The following is a 19,012-nucleotide window of genomic DNA, read 5'->3' as shown; positions in this document are numbered from 1 at the left end:
CAGCAGCTGCCACTTGGTGGGAAAGATCTCAGCCAGGCAGTGACGCAGGTTGAGGTTCAGCAGCCTGGGCCTCAGAAACGGCGTGGAGAAGTCGGGGAAAATGCTTAGCTCAACCCACGCCACCTACAGTGGTAGCTGCTCTCACCTTAGGCTGGAAAGAAAGATCGCCTGCCCACATGCCTGCCTCCAGGTGGGGCCTCCACGCCCGCCTGAGGAGGATTAGCAGAGAGAGGTGGCTTAGCGCTGGACACGCCCCCTCGTGCAAGGCTATTTTCAAACTCACCAGGCCCGCCCGCCTGCAATTTCCCTGTCTCCCGCGCTGGCTGCGACCCCTGTGGACCTGCGACAGATACTGCAGCCCGCTTGGTTTGGGTACTCGCTCTGTGGATAGGCTCCAGCGTGTTGAATCCCTGGTACAAAAACAGAAGAAAAGAAAAGTCTACCATGTGAAAGAGATAACAGACGAGTTCCCGTTTTGACTTATTGTTACAATATAATTTTTATTTTGTGATTTGGCCTCACTATGCTGTTCATGTTGGCTCTGAACCTAGCTCAGCCTTCTCAGTCACTGGGATTACAGATGTAAGGCACCAAGAAAAGGATGTAGGTTCATTTCAGGATATGTTGGTTAATGTTAGACTCTGTAAAGTCAATTTTGTGTGCTAAATATTTGAGAGTGACCACTCCAAGAACAGAATTTTTGCATACATTTAAACATAGCCAAATGATATTCCATTGTGTAGAATCTCAGGAATGAGAATATGTGCTAGATAGAATATACAAAACATGGATGAGAAGGAGCAGCTCCAATGTCAGCTAAGCTCTGAAAAGGAGAAAGAAAAATGGGCTGGAAGAACATCAGGCTGTGTGAAAAACTGTAATTCAAAATGTTTATAATTGTTTAACTTGGTGTCATGTCATGCTTGCCTACATGCATGAAATATCTGGTGCTTAGAAGTTTTTTAAAAATAATTAATTTGAATAGTTTAAAATGTATGTGGTTATCATAATGTGAACAAAGGAGCCACAACCCAAGAAAGGACTAAAATTTACTAGGACAATTCCTGTAGCACGGACCCACAGGAAGCCTGGGGATTAAGGGCAAGGAGGACCACATTTTGCCTGGGGTGGTAAGGACGGAGAATATACCCTGGAGGAATACGGCCTTCACCAATACTGGAAGATGATTGATAAAAGAGCAAGGAGCAAGCACCACGCCACACCACCTAGATGCAAGGGTGGGCATTTCACAATGGCATATGGCTGGGTGTGGCTAGAAAGTGCTGCAGACTAGATTACCAACCTGGCTGACAAGCCCTGGGATAGGAAGAGCCCCAGTGCTGTGCTCAGTAATCTTGAACAGGGCACATTTCTGGAGTGCTCACCCTGTGCCAGGAGACAGGCAGTGGCCTGCACATGCATTCTATCTCTTATTTTCCCAGCAGTCCTTTGACATGGCCACTGTTACTCCAATCTTACAAATAAGAACACTAAAGCTATGAGAAAATGAGTGTTATAAATCCCACAGCACCCAACAAACAATAACAGGCACAGTTCTTATGTAGGAGTCTCAGAGAACACTACTTTCACAGAGTGTGACCTGCAGGTGATGTGCAGAAATGAAACAGGAGAGCCACAGGCAGACTTGTCACACACAAAGCCCTGTTCAAGCCTTATTGCTGAGTATTTCTGCAAGGAAAGGAATGAGATACACTTCAAAATCAAGAGTATCACAGAGGTTGCTGGACACCAGACCAAAAAGGGTGGATGTTTTTACTTTTCTCAAAGGCAATACTTATTCTATCTCATGTAAAGCTTAGAGATAAGACTGGCAGAATTATAGGAAATATATGTAAATAAACTTGTCCTGATTAAAATTTCAACAAAAGAAACTTAGACTACTGACATAGCATTAAATGAGGTCCATATGGACTGTTTTACTTAAATATATAGCCCTCATAGCAATTAAACAAGTTAGTCACAAAAGTTCCTAGTTTGTTGTTCTCAAGTGATAGTCAAACCAGGTGACATTTTTTAAATATGAAGAGATGAGATATAAAGTATTCAATAAAAATAAGAAGAATCAGTATGAACAAGAGAATGTACTGCATTAAAAGACAGGTTTTCCAGGTGAGCATTAGCACATTTTTCACTTCATGGCAACATGTCTATTGCATTTAAGTTCTGATGAGAAGAATCACAGATACATAACACATTCGAGGTTTGCAACAGGATCTCTGAGCTGACAAATGTCACCTACTACTCAATATTGGAATTTTCAGTTAGCAAAACATATGAATTATAAATGGGAAGAAAAGTCAAAGGATAAGTCCAGGCTCCAAATTTTACTACTAATTCAATTAAAAGAATTATAAGAAGTAAAGCATTTTAAGAAAGTTTCCAATTTCTTATAATTAAACTTAAACTGATTGCTTTTCACTCCAAAGGTAAATAAATTTTATCTTCTAAGACTAAAAAGTGATTTTGACTGCCTTCTAGGCCTCACACTCCTTGACCTCCATGCAGTACTTAACAGTGTGAACCAACATTTTGTTTTTGCAGTACTGGGGATTTAATCCAGGATTTTGCCCATGCTAGGTAGGCACTCTATCACTCACACACATAACTAGTCACAACAGGTACTTTTAAAATCTCCTTTTTTCCTAAATGCAGAAATGACATAATTATTTATCTTGCCTTCTAGTTCAGACTTTATTTTGCCCTGTACTGATGCTGTAACTCTTCCTCTGTATCCTAAATGTTAAACCTCATTCTTATCTTCCATAAAGATTCACTCTTATCCTGATTGTCATTTGAAAGTCCTCCTTACATGTTTGGAAAGGGCATTGTCAATTTAATACTCAAAACACCCCTCTGCATGTCAGGTGTTTTTCCCTGTGTCCCCCCTCTCTAGTAGACAGTCTTCCCTCTATAGGACACAGCCTCTGCTGAAGAGATTATTTTCACAAAGGGTGATTTTTTCCATGTAAAAACAATGGGGCCAGCAATGGATCAGACAAGTGCTTTCAAAAGAGTCTGAGTAACATCACCTTAAAAGTAAGATAAAAATATAGATGAAAAACTCTTCAAACATTTATGTACTTACTCCAAAACCAAAAACTACTAGCCCCAGGAGAGGCACAGTGGCACACACCTGTAATTCCAGTAGCCTAGGAAGCTGAGTCAGGCAGATTGCAAGCTCAAAAGGAGCCTCAGCAACTTAGTGACACCCTGTCTCTAGAGAAAAAAAAATGTAAAAAGGGCTAGTGAGGTGGCTCAGTGTATAATCAACTCTGAGTTCAATCCCTAGCACCAAAAAAAAAAAAAAAACAGTCACAAAAGCATTTCCCTAGGTCAGATGCAACTCTAGATAATGTAATGATGACTTTAGTTGTGGAGTATTGCATTTGAGGTATGGTAGGTTGAATCAGACCCAAGGTTAAATATGAGAATACTGGTGAATCCTTTTGTTTAGTAATGATAGCACCAAAGAACTGATGAAGTTACAAGGTAAAAAAGGTCACAGGTGGAACCTGGAGAACATCTACACATATGTGGCAGAAAAGAAAAGGAAAAATCAAACTTGGCTAGTTAATGTCATCTTACACATTAATTCACTCAAAAAGCTCAGCTCTAACTGGTTGAGCATGCAATGTCCTGAAGTCTCTAAGAAAGACAATCTGTGGTCTGAAGGAGTTTATTTATGTTTAACACTAGACAGAAGCTTCCAAGTACTATAACAAAGATTTAGAAAAATGCTGTAAGACATTAGAGGTTATTCTAGCTGGGTGAAATAGTGAAAACCTGACAAGGAGAAAGCATCTTCCTTATACTTCAAAGGGAGAAAAGTAATAAGCAAAGGAAAGATGATAACAGAATAAGAGTAAACAATAACCAGTAACAGTGTGGTGGGGTTTTTACATTATTTAAGCCAATCCTAGCAACTACTGTCATTCAAAAAAAAAGGAAGGAAAGGGATAATTTAAAAGGCCATGTGCAGGCATGCAGACCAGTAAGTGGTTGTGGAAGACAGGAAGACACTCTTCCTTAACCGCCTGTGGACCTGTTTTCCCTTATGTGAAAATCTAAACACATTGAGTACTCACATCAATGTTAAGATTTTCAGTTGAAGATAAAAGATCATTTGGAATGGGCACATACCTCTTGTTTTTAGAATTTCCCATTATGAAATTTAATTGTTAAATACAGTGTTAAATACTGTAAATATTCAAGTGCCAGTTATCAGGGTCAGTAAATGTTCTGGGTGAGCAATAAGTCTGCACTCAACAGCAATTCTTACAAGAAGAATAATGGTAAATTGTATTGGGAGTGGTAAAAGAAAAACCAAGGATAAATGATTTTGTATCAGGGATTTTATATTGAAAAGACTGCAGACCTTTGCTACAATGATCATACTTCCAGAAAGGTGGAAAAACATGTAAATATCCCTATGTACAACTGTTCAAAGACAAGTGGAACAACACAATACTGTGAACAACTTATCACCCAGGGATATCTTCAGAATGAGGCACTGCAGAAAGGGCAAGAGAACTCTACCTGCTAATGCCTGGGGACCAGAATCTAATGCAATTAAAGCTCACCATGTGGGCCCTCCCTGCTTCTCCGAGTATCCGAGCCTGCACCCACCCTAGGCCACCCCGGCAGCACCTGCGGCCACCCTAGGCCAGGCCAGCAGCACCCCAACCTGTGTCCACCGTAGGCCACCCAGGCAGCACCCCGACCAGTGCCCACCCTAGGCCACCCTAGCAGCACCCCTTCTGTGCTCATCCAGGCCCAATGAGGAGGCGCCCCATGCCTGTGCCCAGCTGAGACCGCCATATCTGGGCCCAGAGCAGGCTCGCACCGTCCCAGTGGCACCATCTCCATGGCCACCTACCTTTCCCTGGAACAGGTGGTGCTAGAGCGCCAGCCTTGCCCAACATCTGCAGCCACCAACGAGGGTCTTGGCTGCCACACAGGGCCCTGTGGGTCAGCATCAGGGTCGCAGCCAGCCCACCAGCTCAGGGGTTGCCACTCTGCCACTGACCACAGAGAGAAGAGCTCATCACTAGTGGTCCTTTCATCCTGTCCACTGCAGGTGAACATGATCCATGCCACCAATCTTGAGGAACACACCATCCACATGGCTGCCCAACCACAGTTTGTCACCCTAAGCACTGCTTTTTTGTTTTCCTGTCAGGCCACAACCTGCTCAGTCCTCAACCATTTGCAGGAAGGTCACAGGAGGCATCTAAGTGCAAACACCACAGGTCTTAGGCAGATGTCCCTGTCCCACCTGGCAAGGAGCATGGCAGCACAGTTCCCACTCCCCATCATACTTGAGGATATGATTGCCTGCCCACATCCACAGTGACCCAGCAAGTTTGAGACCATGCAAAGCTGTTCTTGGTGCTTTCTACTCTCTGTAGGTCAGGTGGAGTATGCCAACCTAGGATAGCCAAGGACAGGTGGGAAGCGTCTATCTGGGTGACCTCTCTGCTGTCCTCTTTGTCCTTTTGCTCCCTTGACAGTCTTCCTGATTACTGCCACCATGGTGATTGTTGTTTGCATCTACTTCATGGTGTTTTAGATAATACTGGGGGTGTTTCAGATCTGGGCTGCACATCAGTGAATCATGTGGGACCAGGACACAGGGAAGAAGAATGAGATGGACGGCAATGACTCTGCCTTGACCATCACCATGAGCTCCAGGAGATAGGAGCAGACACGGCCCCAGGCTGTAGAACACTGCAGGGCAGGCTCCTCCATGTTCATGTGCCTGTGCCTTATAATCACAAAACTCAGAGAGCTTCGATCCTCAAATCCATCGGGGGGTAATCTGAGGCTCAGTGAGGCCTTACTGAAATTCATACAACCTAGTAAGTGTAAGTGCAGAGATGAGCTGGCTTCAGGCTCGTGCTCCTCCCACTCTATGCAGAGACAGTGCTCCAAGGAGGTAACTCAGCATCCCCATCCAGGAGCTCTCTGCATGCCTGGACTCTGTGGAGCGACCACTCACAGTGAGGCCTAGGCCCCTATCTCTGGGCAGTCTCCCTCACTGGGGAGCATCTCCCTTCTGCTGCTGCTCCTAGGAGGTGGACACTGGATGACTTGGCCATGAGCTGGACTCGCACCTCCCTCTCTTTGCAGACCTACCAGGACCAGCACAGTGGTGAGGAGGAGGAAGAGGAAGAGCAGCATGAGTTTTGAGAGGAGGAGGAGGAGGAAGACATCACTACTGACCAGAGAGCTTCAAGGAGAAGGAGGTTGGTCCTGGGGACAGCCATAACTCCAATCAGCATCAGCAGCTGAAGTGGGAAAACTCCACACTCAGCTACTGAGTGCAATCTGGAATCTTGCATCCCCACCTCAGAATGTCTGCTACCCATCTCCCAGCCAGTAGGTCCTCCATGTAGAAAATATCTTCAGCCAGCAGGTCTGCAGACTCCCATTGCTAATTATCCTTCCATGCCCAATGTGTGAGACTGTGGGCTCCCACCATTTGCCCACCCCTGCTGGATCTCTTTTCCCCAAAGCCAGGAGCTGACTTTTCCTCCCTGCCACCTCCTGCCAGCACAGGGGCTGCAGCACCCCACACTCCTGCCATCCAGTGAGTTGCCCACCTCTTGCACCTCCAGAATAGTTGGAGTGACTAGACTAGCTGACAAAGAGTAAAAATTAGTAATCATTTTTTCTTACTCGAAGGTCTTCATTTTTTCCAAACTAGTGCTTTTACAAGTGGTAAAAGGCGGTTAACATGTAGATAATCAACTGACATTTTACTACTTGTTAAATACATTGGAATTGTCTGTGTCCTTTGTGCTAGTGTACTCAGAACTTGGAGGTGAAGTTTTGGGACAATGCACCTATTCCCTCCCCCTTGGGAAACCAGGAGGGGAGGCCTACTCACTCTGGTCTAGGCATGAGGCTATGTAGGATTTGGTGTTCTTTTTGGGACCAGAACAGTGTTTTGTGTTTGAAGTCTGGAAATGGGTCTTGTCTTTGGGATTCTGCCCACTTCTAGTGTTGTGTTTGAGATGGGAGCTGTGGGGTCCCTGGCCTCTCAGGACCAGCAGATTCCTTTGATATCACCCAGGTCTTGTGTTCCTGTACTGAGGCTTCATAAATGTACATGTTCCTGCTGGGGATGTTCACTGTGGATCATGGAAACTGACAGCTGTGGTGCAGATCACTTGACCACTTTCCACTTTGTTTTGGAGATAACAGTGGTTTCCTAAAGGATCTGCACTTATAATGGAGAAAGAGTGCTAGAATGTTCCAAAAACAGTCTGTATCTACCCCACCACAGACCCTGTGGGATGTCCTGCAGGATGCTCCTGCATTGAGGTCAGACCCTCACTCCAGTAGCCAGGATTCCTGCTGCTCTGATCCATGGGAAGGTGAAAGAGAGAAAGAAGTTGGGGCTAGAGCCACACAGAACTTTGCTCTTCATGTACATGTCAGTTGCTTGACTGTAAACCTGGGAGTCATCCTGCACACTGCCCCTGTGACCTCACTGCTAGTGTTAAGGATGGCTGTGCTGTTGTGTGGCTGCCCATCCACATACAGTCTGTGTAGATGTTGTATAGACAGTGGTAGAAGTTAACATAGAGAGGGTTACTCTATTTACTGAACACTTTATTATGTAAAATCCATTAAAAATTAATAGAGCAGTCCTTCCCTTCAAGAAATTTGTAATCTGATAGAGGATTTGTAAATTAATATGCATATTAATTTTATATGGAGATATATATATATATATATATCCCTATGAGATACACACACACATACATATATATATATATATATATATATATATATATATATATATATATAACAGTACTATGACAATGAAGCACAGAAATATTTTTAGATAACTAGTTTTTTTATCTTGTAAAAGAAAAAAAAACATTTAAAAAAATTTAAAATGAACAGCATATATCCACAGATGTCCTCATATGGTCTGTAGTGCCTTGGTGTTCCTTCCCAGACCTCATATGGTCTGTAGTCCCTTAGTGTTCCCTTTCATGATGTACCACTCACCTCTCCTTGTTTGAAATCTACCCCATTAATAAAGCACCAGTTAGCCTAAGATCCTCTCAGCTGTTTTCACCAATAATGATTGTCTCAAAAGTTCTATAGCTTGTTTCACCCTAAGAGGAATTAATATACTATGTTACCTAGTTAGTTGTCATGATTGTTCTGACAGTCTAACCTGCAGTCTTGTGTGGGAGAGGGGCCATAGCCTACAATATATATTTCCCCATTCCTGTGATCAAACACAGAGTCTTGATGCATGCCAACCAAGCGGTTTTATAAGAGTTAACAAGAGTTAAAAATAATAATAATTTATTTTAAATTTAAAAATGCTTAGGGAGGACTGATGCCTTTCCCAAAGGTTTTACTTACCTTTTCTTCACCAGTGAACTTTTTGTAATTTTCCTGTTATTGATCTTTCTCCTGTTTCTTAGAATACAGACAACGTTGGAGATTGCTCTGTCATGGTAGGTCAGGAGTGAACCCTCCAATATACCTGTATGAGAATCTATTAGAGTGCTTATTAAAGTGCATACTTTAATACTCTTTTACGTGACCTATTTACTTTTTTCCATTCATATCATTTTGTTCTTTTTGTCCTTTTGTCACACTGCTGGTCCATTCTTTTATCAACTTTGAAATCCTTCCTATTTTCTCTTATTATTTTTTTTGCATACAATTCTTAATTCACCTTTATACCACCATTTATCCTATTTCGGTATATAATGTATGTTAACACCAAATTCACATCTTCATACAAGTATTTTGTATAATAATGACCCTATCCTTTATGTTTTCTAAAACTGTAGTTAGTTGCAGATAGAGCAATTTTAGGGTGCTGGTTAGGAATATATGCTGTGGATATATGCTATTCATTTTAAATGTTTTTTTTTCTTTTACAAGATAAAAAAAACTAGTTACCTAAAAATACTTCTGTGCTTCATTATCATAGTACTGTTTTATACATATATACATATATATGTGTGTGTGTGTGTATGTGTGTGTGTATGTATGTGTGTGTGTGTGTGTATATATATATATATATATATATATATATATATATATCATAGTGCTGTTTTTATATATATCCATATAAAATTAATATGCATATGTGTATCTGGACTAAGTCTCACTTGATCAGGAGAGAGAGAGCTCTATAATTTCCATTTTGGTATTGCCTCTTTAATATCAATGTAATGCTACTCTCATGAGTTTGGAAATGATCGGGGTGCACTGGGGAGCTCCCCCCACCACATCCAGGTCAGAAGGGCCCCCCCAAAAGGTTGAAGTGCCCCTCTGCCCTGGGTGCACTAAGGAGCTCCCCACCCATGCACTGGGACACCCAGGTCCCAGGGGCCTCGCCCACGGAGGGGGGAGTGCCCTCTCCCTTGGGTGCAGGGGGGGGAGCGTCGACCCCTGCCCACACCCAGGTCAGAAGGGCCTTCCCATTGGAGGTGGGAGTGCCGTCTTCCCTGGGTGCGGGGTGGGGGGAAGGAGCTCTCCCCCTGCCACACCCAGGTCAGATAGGCCTACCCCATGGAGGGGGGAGTGCCTTTCTAACCCTGGGTGCCCTGGGTAGCTCTCCCCTACAAACAGGTTAGAGGGGCCTACACCCTGGAGCAGGGAGTGCCGCTCTGCCTTGGGTGCGCTGGGGAGCTCCCCCTGACACCCAGGTTAGAGAAGCCATGTCCCTGGAGGGAGGAGTGCTCTCTACCCTGGGTGCGCTGGGGAGCTCCTCCCAACACGCAGGTTAGAGGGGCCTCGCCCCTGGAGGGGGAGTGCCCTCTCCCCTGTTTGTGGATGCGGGGAGCTCCCCCCAATACCCAAGTTATAAGGGCCTCCCCCCTGGAGGGGGGAGTGCCCTCTCTCTTGGGTGAGGATGGGGAGCTTCCCCCCAACAAACCCAGGTTAGAGGTGCCTCCCCCCTGGAGTCAGGAGAGCTCTTTCCTCTGGGTGCTGAGGAAGAGCTTCCCCCTCACACCCAGGTTAGTGGGGCTGCGACTCCCAAGGAGGGAGTACCCTCTCGCCTGGATGTGGGGGGAGCTCCCACCCCAAATCTAGGTTAGAGGGGCCTCCGCCCTGGAGGGGGGAATGCCCACTCCCCTGGGTGCTGAGATAGAGCTCCCACCCCCTACACCCAGGTTAGAGGGGCCTTCCCCTGGATGGCGGAGTGCCCTCTACCCTGGGTGCGGGGCGGGGGTTGGAGCTTCCCGCCCCTCACCCCGACACCCAGGTCTGAGGGGCCACCCCCCCCAGGGGGGAGTGCTCTATCCCCTGTGTGGGGGGGTGGTGGTGGAGCTCCCACCTCGACACCCAGGTCCGAAGGGCCTGCCCCCTGAGGAGGGGGAGTGCCACTCCCCTTGGTGCGGGGGGCGGTGGAGCTCGCTCCCAACCCACCACGACACCCAGGTCCGAGGGGCCTCCCCTGTGGAGGGGGGAGTGCCCTCTCCTCTGGGTGCGGGGGGTGGAGCTCCCCCCCACCCCGACATCCAGGATGGAGGGTGCAGTGGAGGAATTAGGGTCTGGACTGCAGTCAACCAAGACGGGCAGTTCTCTCAGATACTGCGCTGTCCCTGGGCCAGAGGATGGAGGGCAGCGCATGGCAGAGGCAAGTGTCAAGGAGGCATAGCAGCCTTGGCACAAAAGGATGTGCAAGGCGCTGGGAGCCATCCTGGCCCATGATCCTAAGCTCCTGCAGGAGGGAAGGGAAGGCACTGGGTTGATGCTGGTCAGAGCCATCCATGCCCACAGGGCTTTCCCTTGTTCCTCCTGCAGGTGGAGCTGCAGGCTGAGACTCTTTACTGGGAAGCTGCACCCTTCATGCTCCATAGTGGGAGTCAGGGCAACTCAGGCTGGGCCGGTGTCACCGTCCCTGAGCTGATTGGGAGGCCCCTCCACAGCCTTCTTCGGAAGTCCGGAGGCAGACTATGGGGCAGATCTCAAGCTCCTCCCAATGGTTGGCAGTGGCCCCTGAGGGGACATCTACAGGTGAGGCTTTCTGCCCAGTGTGGGCTTGGGAGTCCACAGATGTGAGGAATTCACTCTGCTGGAGGGACACAGGTTCCAGAGGGTAGGAAACTATTCTTCCCTCTTATTTTCTAAAGATGTGTTTGTTGAAATATAATTGATGTATAATAGACTTCACATATTTAGGAGTGTGCAGTTTGGTAAATTTGATATATGTATGTACCCATGATTTATTTTGCCACAATCATAGTGAACCCCTCTCTTATTATCCCAAACATTTCTCTAGCCCTTTCCTAATGCCTTGCTAACCCCCCACTCCCCAGCCACCCAACCCAAACCAACAACTGGTCTCTTCTCTGTTGCCATACATTATTTTGTATTTTCTAGTGCTTTACCTAAATGAAAGCCTACAGCATGCAGACATTGTGTGTAACTTCTGTAACTTGGCATGATTATTATGATATTTTTCCAAGTTGGCCAGCACCACACTCCACATGGTGGGGGTGAGAGCTGTGCTAATGGCTGTGGTTCATGGAGGGGCCACGAAGTAGTGAGAACCTCTTGTCCCAAAGTAGTGAGAACCTGTGTGGTCCCCCTCCACCATCATTTGTACCTGCAGGTTCCCAGGTGGTTTCCAGAGCCCTGACAGCCTCATTCTTGGTGGCAGGTGTTTGAATAAGGTGCCCTGCATTGCATTCCCCCCAGTCAAAAGCTACATCATGGTTTGGTAGCTGGAAGAACCCAGGATAAACCTGAGTGGAGTCCACTTTTTTGCCTGAACTGCTTGTAAATTTCAGAGCTCTTAGGGGTTTTCCTGTTCCATGAGCTTGGAAACATCAGCACAATCACATGAGAAGTGTAGCTCATGGGGGATGAATCTGAAGACCCCAGGGTAACAGCCGCTCTGCATGGGGAGGCCTCCTTCCCTTCCTGGACACTCCTTACTGCTGCTGATGTACCCACCTTCTTTCCCTCTGAGGTTTGGGGAGATCCTGTTCCTGAGAGGGCCACTTACTTGCCTGGTGTCATCATGCTCTTTGGAAACCAATTCAGGGTCTTTCCACCTTTCCCTGACTGATCTGTGGCTCTGAGATATGCCTTTCAGCTCACTCTCTAGGAGGACAGTGTTCCTGCTGTTGTTGCCCAGGATTTGTGCAGTGCTCTTATTTGTTTGTTTACTTTGTTTATTTTGCACAGGGATTAAACACAGGGCCCTGTGTGTGCCAAGGACATGCTCTACCACTGAGCTACACCCTCAGTAGCCCCCATTTCTTGAATTTGACTCTCCCTTAGCTCTCTTGCTTTCCTGAAAAGGGGTTTGTGAGCTTGAGCCTGAGTTGGGTGACCATTAGATATGACCAGCTTTGGTGGGCCCCACAGTCTCAGTGAAATCTGGTTGGGCCATTTCTGCAGACCTGGGCATGGTTTTCACAGGTGAGAGGCCAGAGCCAGCTGGAGGCCACCTGGCTCCCACCATCTGCAAACTTGTGGAGAGGCAGCATTGTTGCACAGTGTGTCCCTCTTCTGAACAAAAAGGGGACATGTGGCACTAACTTACAAAGGACTAGCATATGCCCCTAAAACTCCAAGCATGCTGTTTCTCTCCCCATTTGGAAAACCACATGCATTTGACCTGCTGGCTCAGCAACCCATGAGCCTACATTTAGCCACTGGGGCCCTTGCTCTGGCCCCAACCAGCTTCCTAACTTGAGCCACCTGGTACTTTTCTTAACCCTGCAGGTGTGGCACCATGGCCAGCTACCAAAAGGCTTTGTAACTCCTATGCTACTGGAACTGGCATATCTGGCAGTTCATTGACCAACTGGTAGTTCAACTGACCAACTGGTAGTTCATTCTCATCTGCTCTCAGCTAAATGGCTGCTACCTCAACAATGAACTTAAGGAGGAGTTGTGTAGAGGACTCCTACCCAGAAGAGCCAGCTGTGGTGGTGACAGAGGGCCCTGTCTCTTGGCCCTGCTGTTTGTAGACACACTTTAGCACACTCATCATGGCAAATGAGGCTTACCCCAGGAGTGGTGGCCTTCTTCAGCCTGGCCTGCTGTGCTTAGACCTGTGCAGTCTGTACTGACAGGTTGGGCTGCTTCTCCATTCCACCATCTGCTGCATTCTGAGTGAGAGCCTGAGGAACCCTGGAGGGAGGTGATAGAGAGCAAGTGTCAGGGAATACCACAGGAAGAGACAAGGTTGTTGCTAAAGATTTCACACATGAGACACAAGGACGCTCTTCTATAAAGAACAGCAGCTGGTTAACTAAAGGATCCTTATAGTGGTGTCAGGTCGCTGGCTCTGTTGGCAGTGAAGATGGGTCCTTGGACTGATGCAGGGACCCACCACACACAGGGCTAACCCTGTCCCAGCCGGTAGTGGTCACTGTCAGACCACAGCAGGGAGAGCAGCACCCTGCTCTAAAGCCTTCATCAGCATATTCTATGGCTTTCTCTTTTCTCAAGGGCTCTGTGGTCTGGGGAATTGGATCCAGGGTTGACATTAGCAACTCACCATCTTTACCATGAAAGGAAATAAAAGATTATGAATTGTGTCATCTTTCCTATTTCTAGGTTTTCGGGTAAAGCATGGGAAATGTCTACACCATCCACTTCCCAAGTGACTAGGACCTGAGATTGCTTTGCACTCTGCTCTCATGGATGGATTATTTTTAAAGTTAACTATAAAGGAATTATTAGAAAAGTGCTGTTTCTTGAACATGCAACAACCTCAGATTTACAGTGGTATATAAGTGCTTACAAGAGTTTTTGTTTAGTTTTGTTTTGTATTGTTTTTGTTTGTTTGTTTTTTCTGGTCAAAGACACATGCACCATTTTCTTACAGCAGGGCCCAGGGGCTACTCAGACTAGCATTTTTCACAGCTGCTGCTGCCCCATTTCTCCTCTTGGAAGCAGTCAGGATGCTCATCCCTAGTGATCCTTTCTTCCTGTCCACTGCAGGTAAACATGATCCATGCTGCCAATCCTGTGGAACATGCCAGCCACATGGCTGCCCAACCACAGTTTGTTCACCCTAAGCAATGCTTTTTTGTTTACCTGTCAGGCCACAACCTGCTCAGTCCTCAATCATTTACAGGAAGGAGGTGGGAGGCACCTAGGTGCAAACACTAAGCATCACACAGAGTTTAGGCATATGTTCCTGTTCCACCTGGCTGGGAGCAAAGAAGTACCATTCCCACTCCCCATCACACATGAGGAAATGATTGCCTGCCCACAGCCACAGTGACCCAGCAAGTTTGAGGCCACACAAAACTGTTCCTGATGCTTTCTAGTCTCTGAAGTTCAGGTGGAGTGCACCAACCTAGGATAGCCAATCACAGGTGGGAAGCCTCAATCTGTGTGACCTCTCTGCAGCCCTGTTTGTTCTTTTTCTCCCTTGACAGTCATCCTGAATACTGCCACCATGGTGATTGTTGTTTGCATTTACTTCCTGGTGCGTATGATCATCCTGGGGGTGTTTCAGATCTGGGCTGCACATCAGTGAACCTCACAGGGCCAGGACACAGGGAAGGAGAATGAGATGGATGGCAATGACTCTGCTTTGACCATCACATGAACTCCAAAAGGAGGTAGAAGCAGACAGGGCCCCAGGCTGCAGAGCACTGTAGGCCAGACTCCTCCATGTTCAAGTGCCTGCACCTTATAACCACACAACTCAGTGAGCTAGAATTCTCAAATCCAGGGGGGTAATCTGAGGCTCAGTGAAGGCTTAATCTGAGGCTTACTAAAGTTCATACAACCTAGAAAGTGTAACTGCAGAGATGAGCTGGCTTCAGGCTGGTGCTCCTTCCACTCTATGCAGAGACAGTGCTCCAAGGAGGGTACTGAGCATCCCCATCCAGGAGCTCTCTGCATGCATGGACTCCATGGAGAAGCCACTTTCAGCAAGGCCTAGGCTCCTTTCCCTGGACATTCTCCTTTACTGGGGGACATCTCTCTTCTGCTGCTGCTCCTGGAAGGTGGACCCTGGGTGACTTGGCCATGAGCTGGACTTGCACCTCCCTCTCTTTGCAGACTTACCAGGACTAGCACAGTTGTGAGGAGGAGGATGAGGAAGAGGAAGAACAGTGTGAGGCTGGAGAAGAGGAGGAGGAAATCATCACTATCCACCTGTGGGAGAGCTGTGAGGAGAAGGAGGGTGGCCCTAGCAACAGCCAGAAGTTCAACCAGCATCAGCAGCTGAAGTAAGAAAGCTCCACACTCAGCTACTGAGTGCAATTTGGACTTTGCATCCCCACCTCAGAATGTCGGCTACCCATCTCCCAGCCAGCAGGTACTCCATGTACAAAATCTCTTCAGCCAGCAGGTCTGAGGACCCCATTGCTGATTATCCTCCCATGCCTAGTGTGTGGGAATGTAGGCTCCCACTATCTGCCAACCCTTGCTGGATCTATTTTTCCCAAAAGCCAGAAGCTGACTTTTCCTCCCTGCCATGTCCTTCCAGCTCAGGGGCTGCAGCACTCCAGGCTCCTGCCATCCAGTGAGTTGCACACCTCTTGCACCTCCAGAAAAGTTGCAGTGACTAGAGTAGCTGACAAAGAGTAAAAATTGATCATCATTTTTTCTTTTTCTTTTTTGAAGGTCTTTATTTATTTTTTCCAAACTAGTGCTTTTACAAGTGATAGAATGGGGTTAAAATGTAGATGATCAACTGACTTTTTAATGCTTTGTAAATACATTGTAATTCTCTGTGACTTTTGTGCTAGTGTACTCAGGACTAGGATGCGAAGTGCAGTGACCCTGCTTCTGTTCCCTCTCCCTCTGGAAACTATGAGGGGAGGCCTACTCTCTTTGTTCTAGGCATGAGGCTATGTAGGATTTGGTGTGGTGTTTGGGACCAGAGTAGTGGTTTGTGTTTGAAGTCTGGAAATGGGTCTTCATCTTTGGGGTTCTGCACACTTCTAGCGTCATGTTTGGGATGGGAGCTGTGGGGTCCCTGGCTTCTCATGCACTCCTCTCAGGACCAGAAACTTACTTTTCTGCCACCCAGGCTTTGTGTTCCTGTACTGAGGCTTCATAAATGTACATTTTCCTGCTGGTGAAGTTCTCTGCGGTTCATTAAACCTGAAAGCTGTCATGCAGATCACTTGATCACTTGGTTTTGGTGATAGCAGTGGTTTTCTGAGGGATTTGCACTCATAAATAGGGGAAGGCAGAGGGCTACAATGTTCCAAAACAGTCTGCATCTACCCCAAACCAGCCCGTGTGGGTTGCTCCTGTAGAATTCCCCTGCATTGGGGTCAGATCCTCACTCCAGTAGCCAGGAGTCCTGCTGCTCTGATCCATGGGAAGGTCAAGGAGAGAAAAAAGTTGGGGATAGAGCCACAAAGAACCTTGCTCTTCATGTACATGTCAGATGCTAGACTGTGAATCTGGGGGTCATACTGCACACTGCCCCTGTGTCCTCACTGCCAGTCTTAAGGATGGCTGTGCTGTTGTGTGGCTGCCCATCCACATGCAGTCTGTGGAGATGCTGTCTAGACAGTGGTAGAAGCTGACAGAGAGGGATTTCCTCATATTGTCTGTAGTGCCTTGGTGTTCCTGCCCAGATGCATGTATTGATGCTAGGTGGGAAAGTGTGTACACTACAGTAAAGTTCTGGTTCTAACTCCAGCTGGAGTGATGCCTGTTTATTGCCTTGTTTAAACTTTGTTTTCCCTTGATTTATTTTTGAGCCAAGAACATAAGACCATAGAAAGGCTTTAATTTCTTTCAACGTGCCTTTCTGTCTTTTGACAAAAGACTGCAGACTCAACCTACATCAGTGATATTTAACTTGCAACATGAAATGATTGAAAACAGAAAGAAGCTGTTTTGGGCAACAGACCATATACCCAGAACTTGCTGAGGGTGTGCAAGGTCTGTAGCCCACGCCTTGAAGTATAATACATAAACATGTGTGTGGTTTTTCATATTGTAAAGGAGGTTTTTCATATTGTAAAGGAGGAAGGTGGCCAGATTAAATTCAGCATTTATTTGGGAACAAAAGAGTCATCTCTGGCTACTGCAGATGAGACAGGTGCTCTGGTGCCACAACAGCTATTGAAAATGGAGAGAGCTGGCATCTGGAATTCCTTTTAAGCTGTGCACCTCTGCTGCTAAGGGCCAGAGTCTGCTGGCTCTTCTGAGTCTTGGGAGACACCTGAGAGATCAGCAGTGAGCCCAGCAGGTCCTGAGTGAGCAAACTGTGCATCAGGATTACCAGGGGCTTCTTCATATTTTTTTTTTTTGTTTACACTGCTAGAGATCAAACCCAGGGCCTCATGCATACTCAGCACATGCTCTATGACTGGGCTCTGGCCCCAGCCCACTGTGGGCTTCTAAAATCCCAAGTCCTGGATGCTTCACTACAGTGGGCTTCAGAAAGATGAAAGAGGCACAGGAACCTGCAGTAGGGACAGTTTCTCTTGTCGAGCACTTTTGGATTACTGAGGCTAACCTTGGACTATCTCAGAGCAAGTACCCTCAGAGAGAAAGACCCCACCTGATATGGTCCAAGATTATTCCCAGATGGTTCCTCAAAGGTGAACCCTAGGAGGACATCAAGCCCCATCCCTCCCTTAACCCTGCCAGAGCAGGCAACCTATTCACACATCACCACACAGACCCCCTCTGACCTTTCACCCTGACAGCAGGAGCTCTGCCAAGCTCATTTTTTATACTATACATAGGGAAGGCATGCTCCTCTGTAGCTGTAGAGGTTCAGTAAATAGAGTGGTATTATTTTCTTACCTGAAGGTTAAAGAGGTGAGGGCATCCTCTACCTGAGAGTCACTTTAGCAGTGAAGAGAAAGCATCCCTGTGTCTAGAGGTTCCTCTGGCTTCTTTGGGAGCTGCCCAGGACTTGGTCAATAAAGAACACGCAGGGTGGGCCACACAGGTGGCACAACGTGATCTGGGGATCGAGGTGTCCTAAGTGGACAGGAGGCAAAATAACTGTTAGGTGGGGAGCCTGGGAACAAGGCTTCCCCAAGAGGAGGTCAGTCTTTGCTGGGAAAGATCCACTAGCTGGAAGACCTGGAATGCCCATCCTAAGACAAGAGCAAGGTACAACCTCAAGGTGCCCAACTCACAGTGCTTGGACTCAGTGCAGCACCCATCCTCTGCACGAGGATGCATTTGCATTTATGGTGTTTGGTTCTTTTTGATATTTTTTACTTGTTGATGGACAAATACTTTTATTTTTAATTTATTTTTATGTGGTGCTGAAGATTGAAACCAGTGCCTCACACGTGCAAGGCAAGCACTCTACTACTGAGCTTACAATCCCAGGCCTGGCTGTTTGGTTCTTTATTAGAGTTTTTTTTTTAATTTTTTTTTCAAATATGACAGCGGAATATATTACGATTCTTATTACACAAGCAGAAAAAAATTTTTCATATCTCTTGTTGTATACAGAGTATATTTACACCAATTTCTTTCTTCGTACATCTACTTTGGATAATAATGTCCATCACATTCCCCCATCATCTTGAAACATTTCCTGTCTGTCTAAATAACTAGTGTAAACAAAAGGCAATTGTGCTGTTCTTTCCCATGAGATGCAGTTCAGGTGTGAGGCCCCAACTAAGACAACCAAGGGTAGCTGTCCTCAGAACATGTTTGCCAGCCTGTGGTGGCTCAGAGGTGGCCACTATTGCCGGTTGTCTTTGGTCAGGTTGTGGGCCAGCCAGTTCACTTTGGTCTTCCAGCTCTCCCTCAGGGCTTCATTGAATTTCCCCTGGAAGTGCTTCAGCCCCTCCTCCTCTATCTTCCCCAGTGCCAGAGTGTCCTGGGACAGAATCATCACAACTGTATCAACATTCAGGGGTCCTGACCCTGCTGCATCTGCAATCCCTTCTGCCTCCCTGTACTCTTGCCCCCTAGGGTTGTTCAAATTCCTTCCTAAAAGAACTGCAAGCAGATGGTCAGGCGGCCTCACCTTAGCTGAGAGAAGGGCAGGAGAAGCTTTAGGGAATACACCCCCTCCCACTCTGCCTCT

The 19,012-nt window shown here is 46.7% G+C and overlaps 1 pseudogene; it reads right to left on the bottom strand.

Moving 5' to 3' along the window:
• Window positions 1–18,664: 18,664 nt before the first annotated feature.
• Window positions 18,665–19,012, bottom strand: part of LOC143389686 (phosphatidylinositol 4,5-bisphosphate 3-kinase catalytic subunit delta isoform-like) — a 41,322-nt pseudogene continuing 40,974 nt past the window's right edge.

This window comes from Callospermophilus lateralis, unplaced genomic scaffold, assembly GCF_048772815.1.
Source record: "Callospermophilus lateralis isolate mCalLat2 unplaced genomic scaffold, mCalLat2.hap1 Scaffold_63, whole genome shotgun sequence".
NCBI lineage: Eukaryota > Metazoa > Chordata > Mammalia > Rodentia > Sciuridae > Callospermophilus > Callospermophilus lateralis.
Note: the sequence above shows the minus strand (reverse complement) of the source record. Positions and strands in the feature narration are given on the sequence as shown.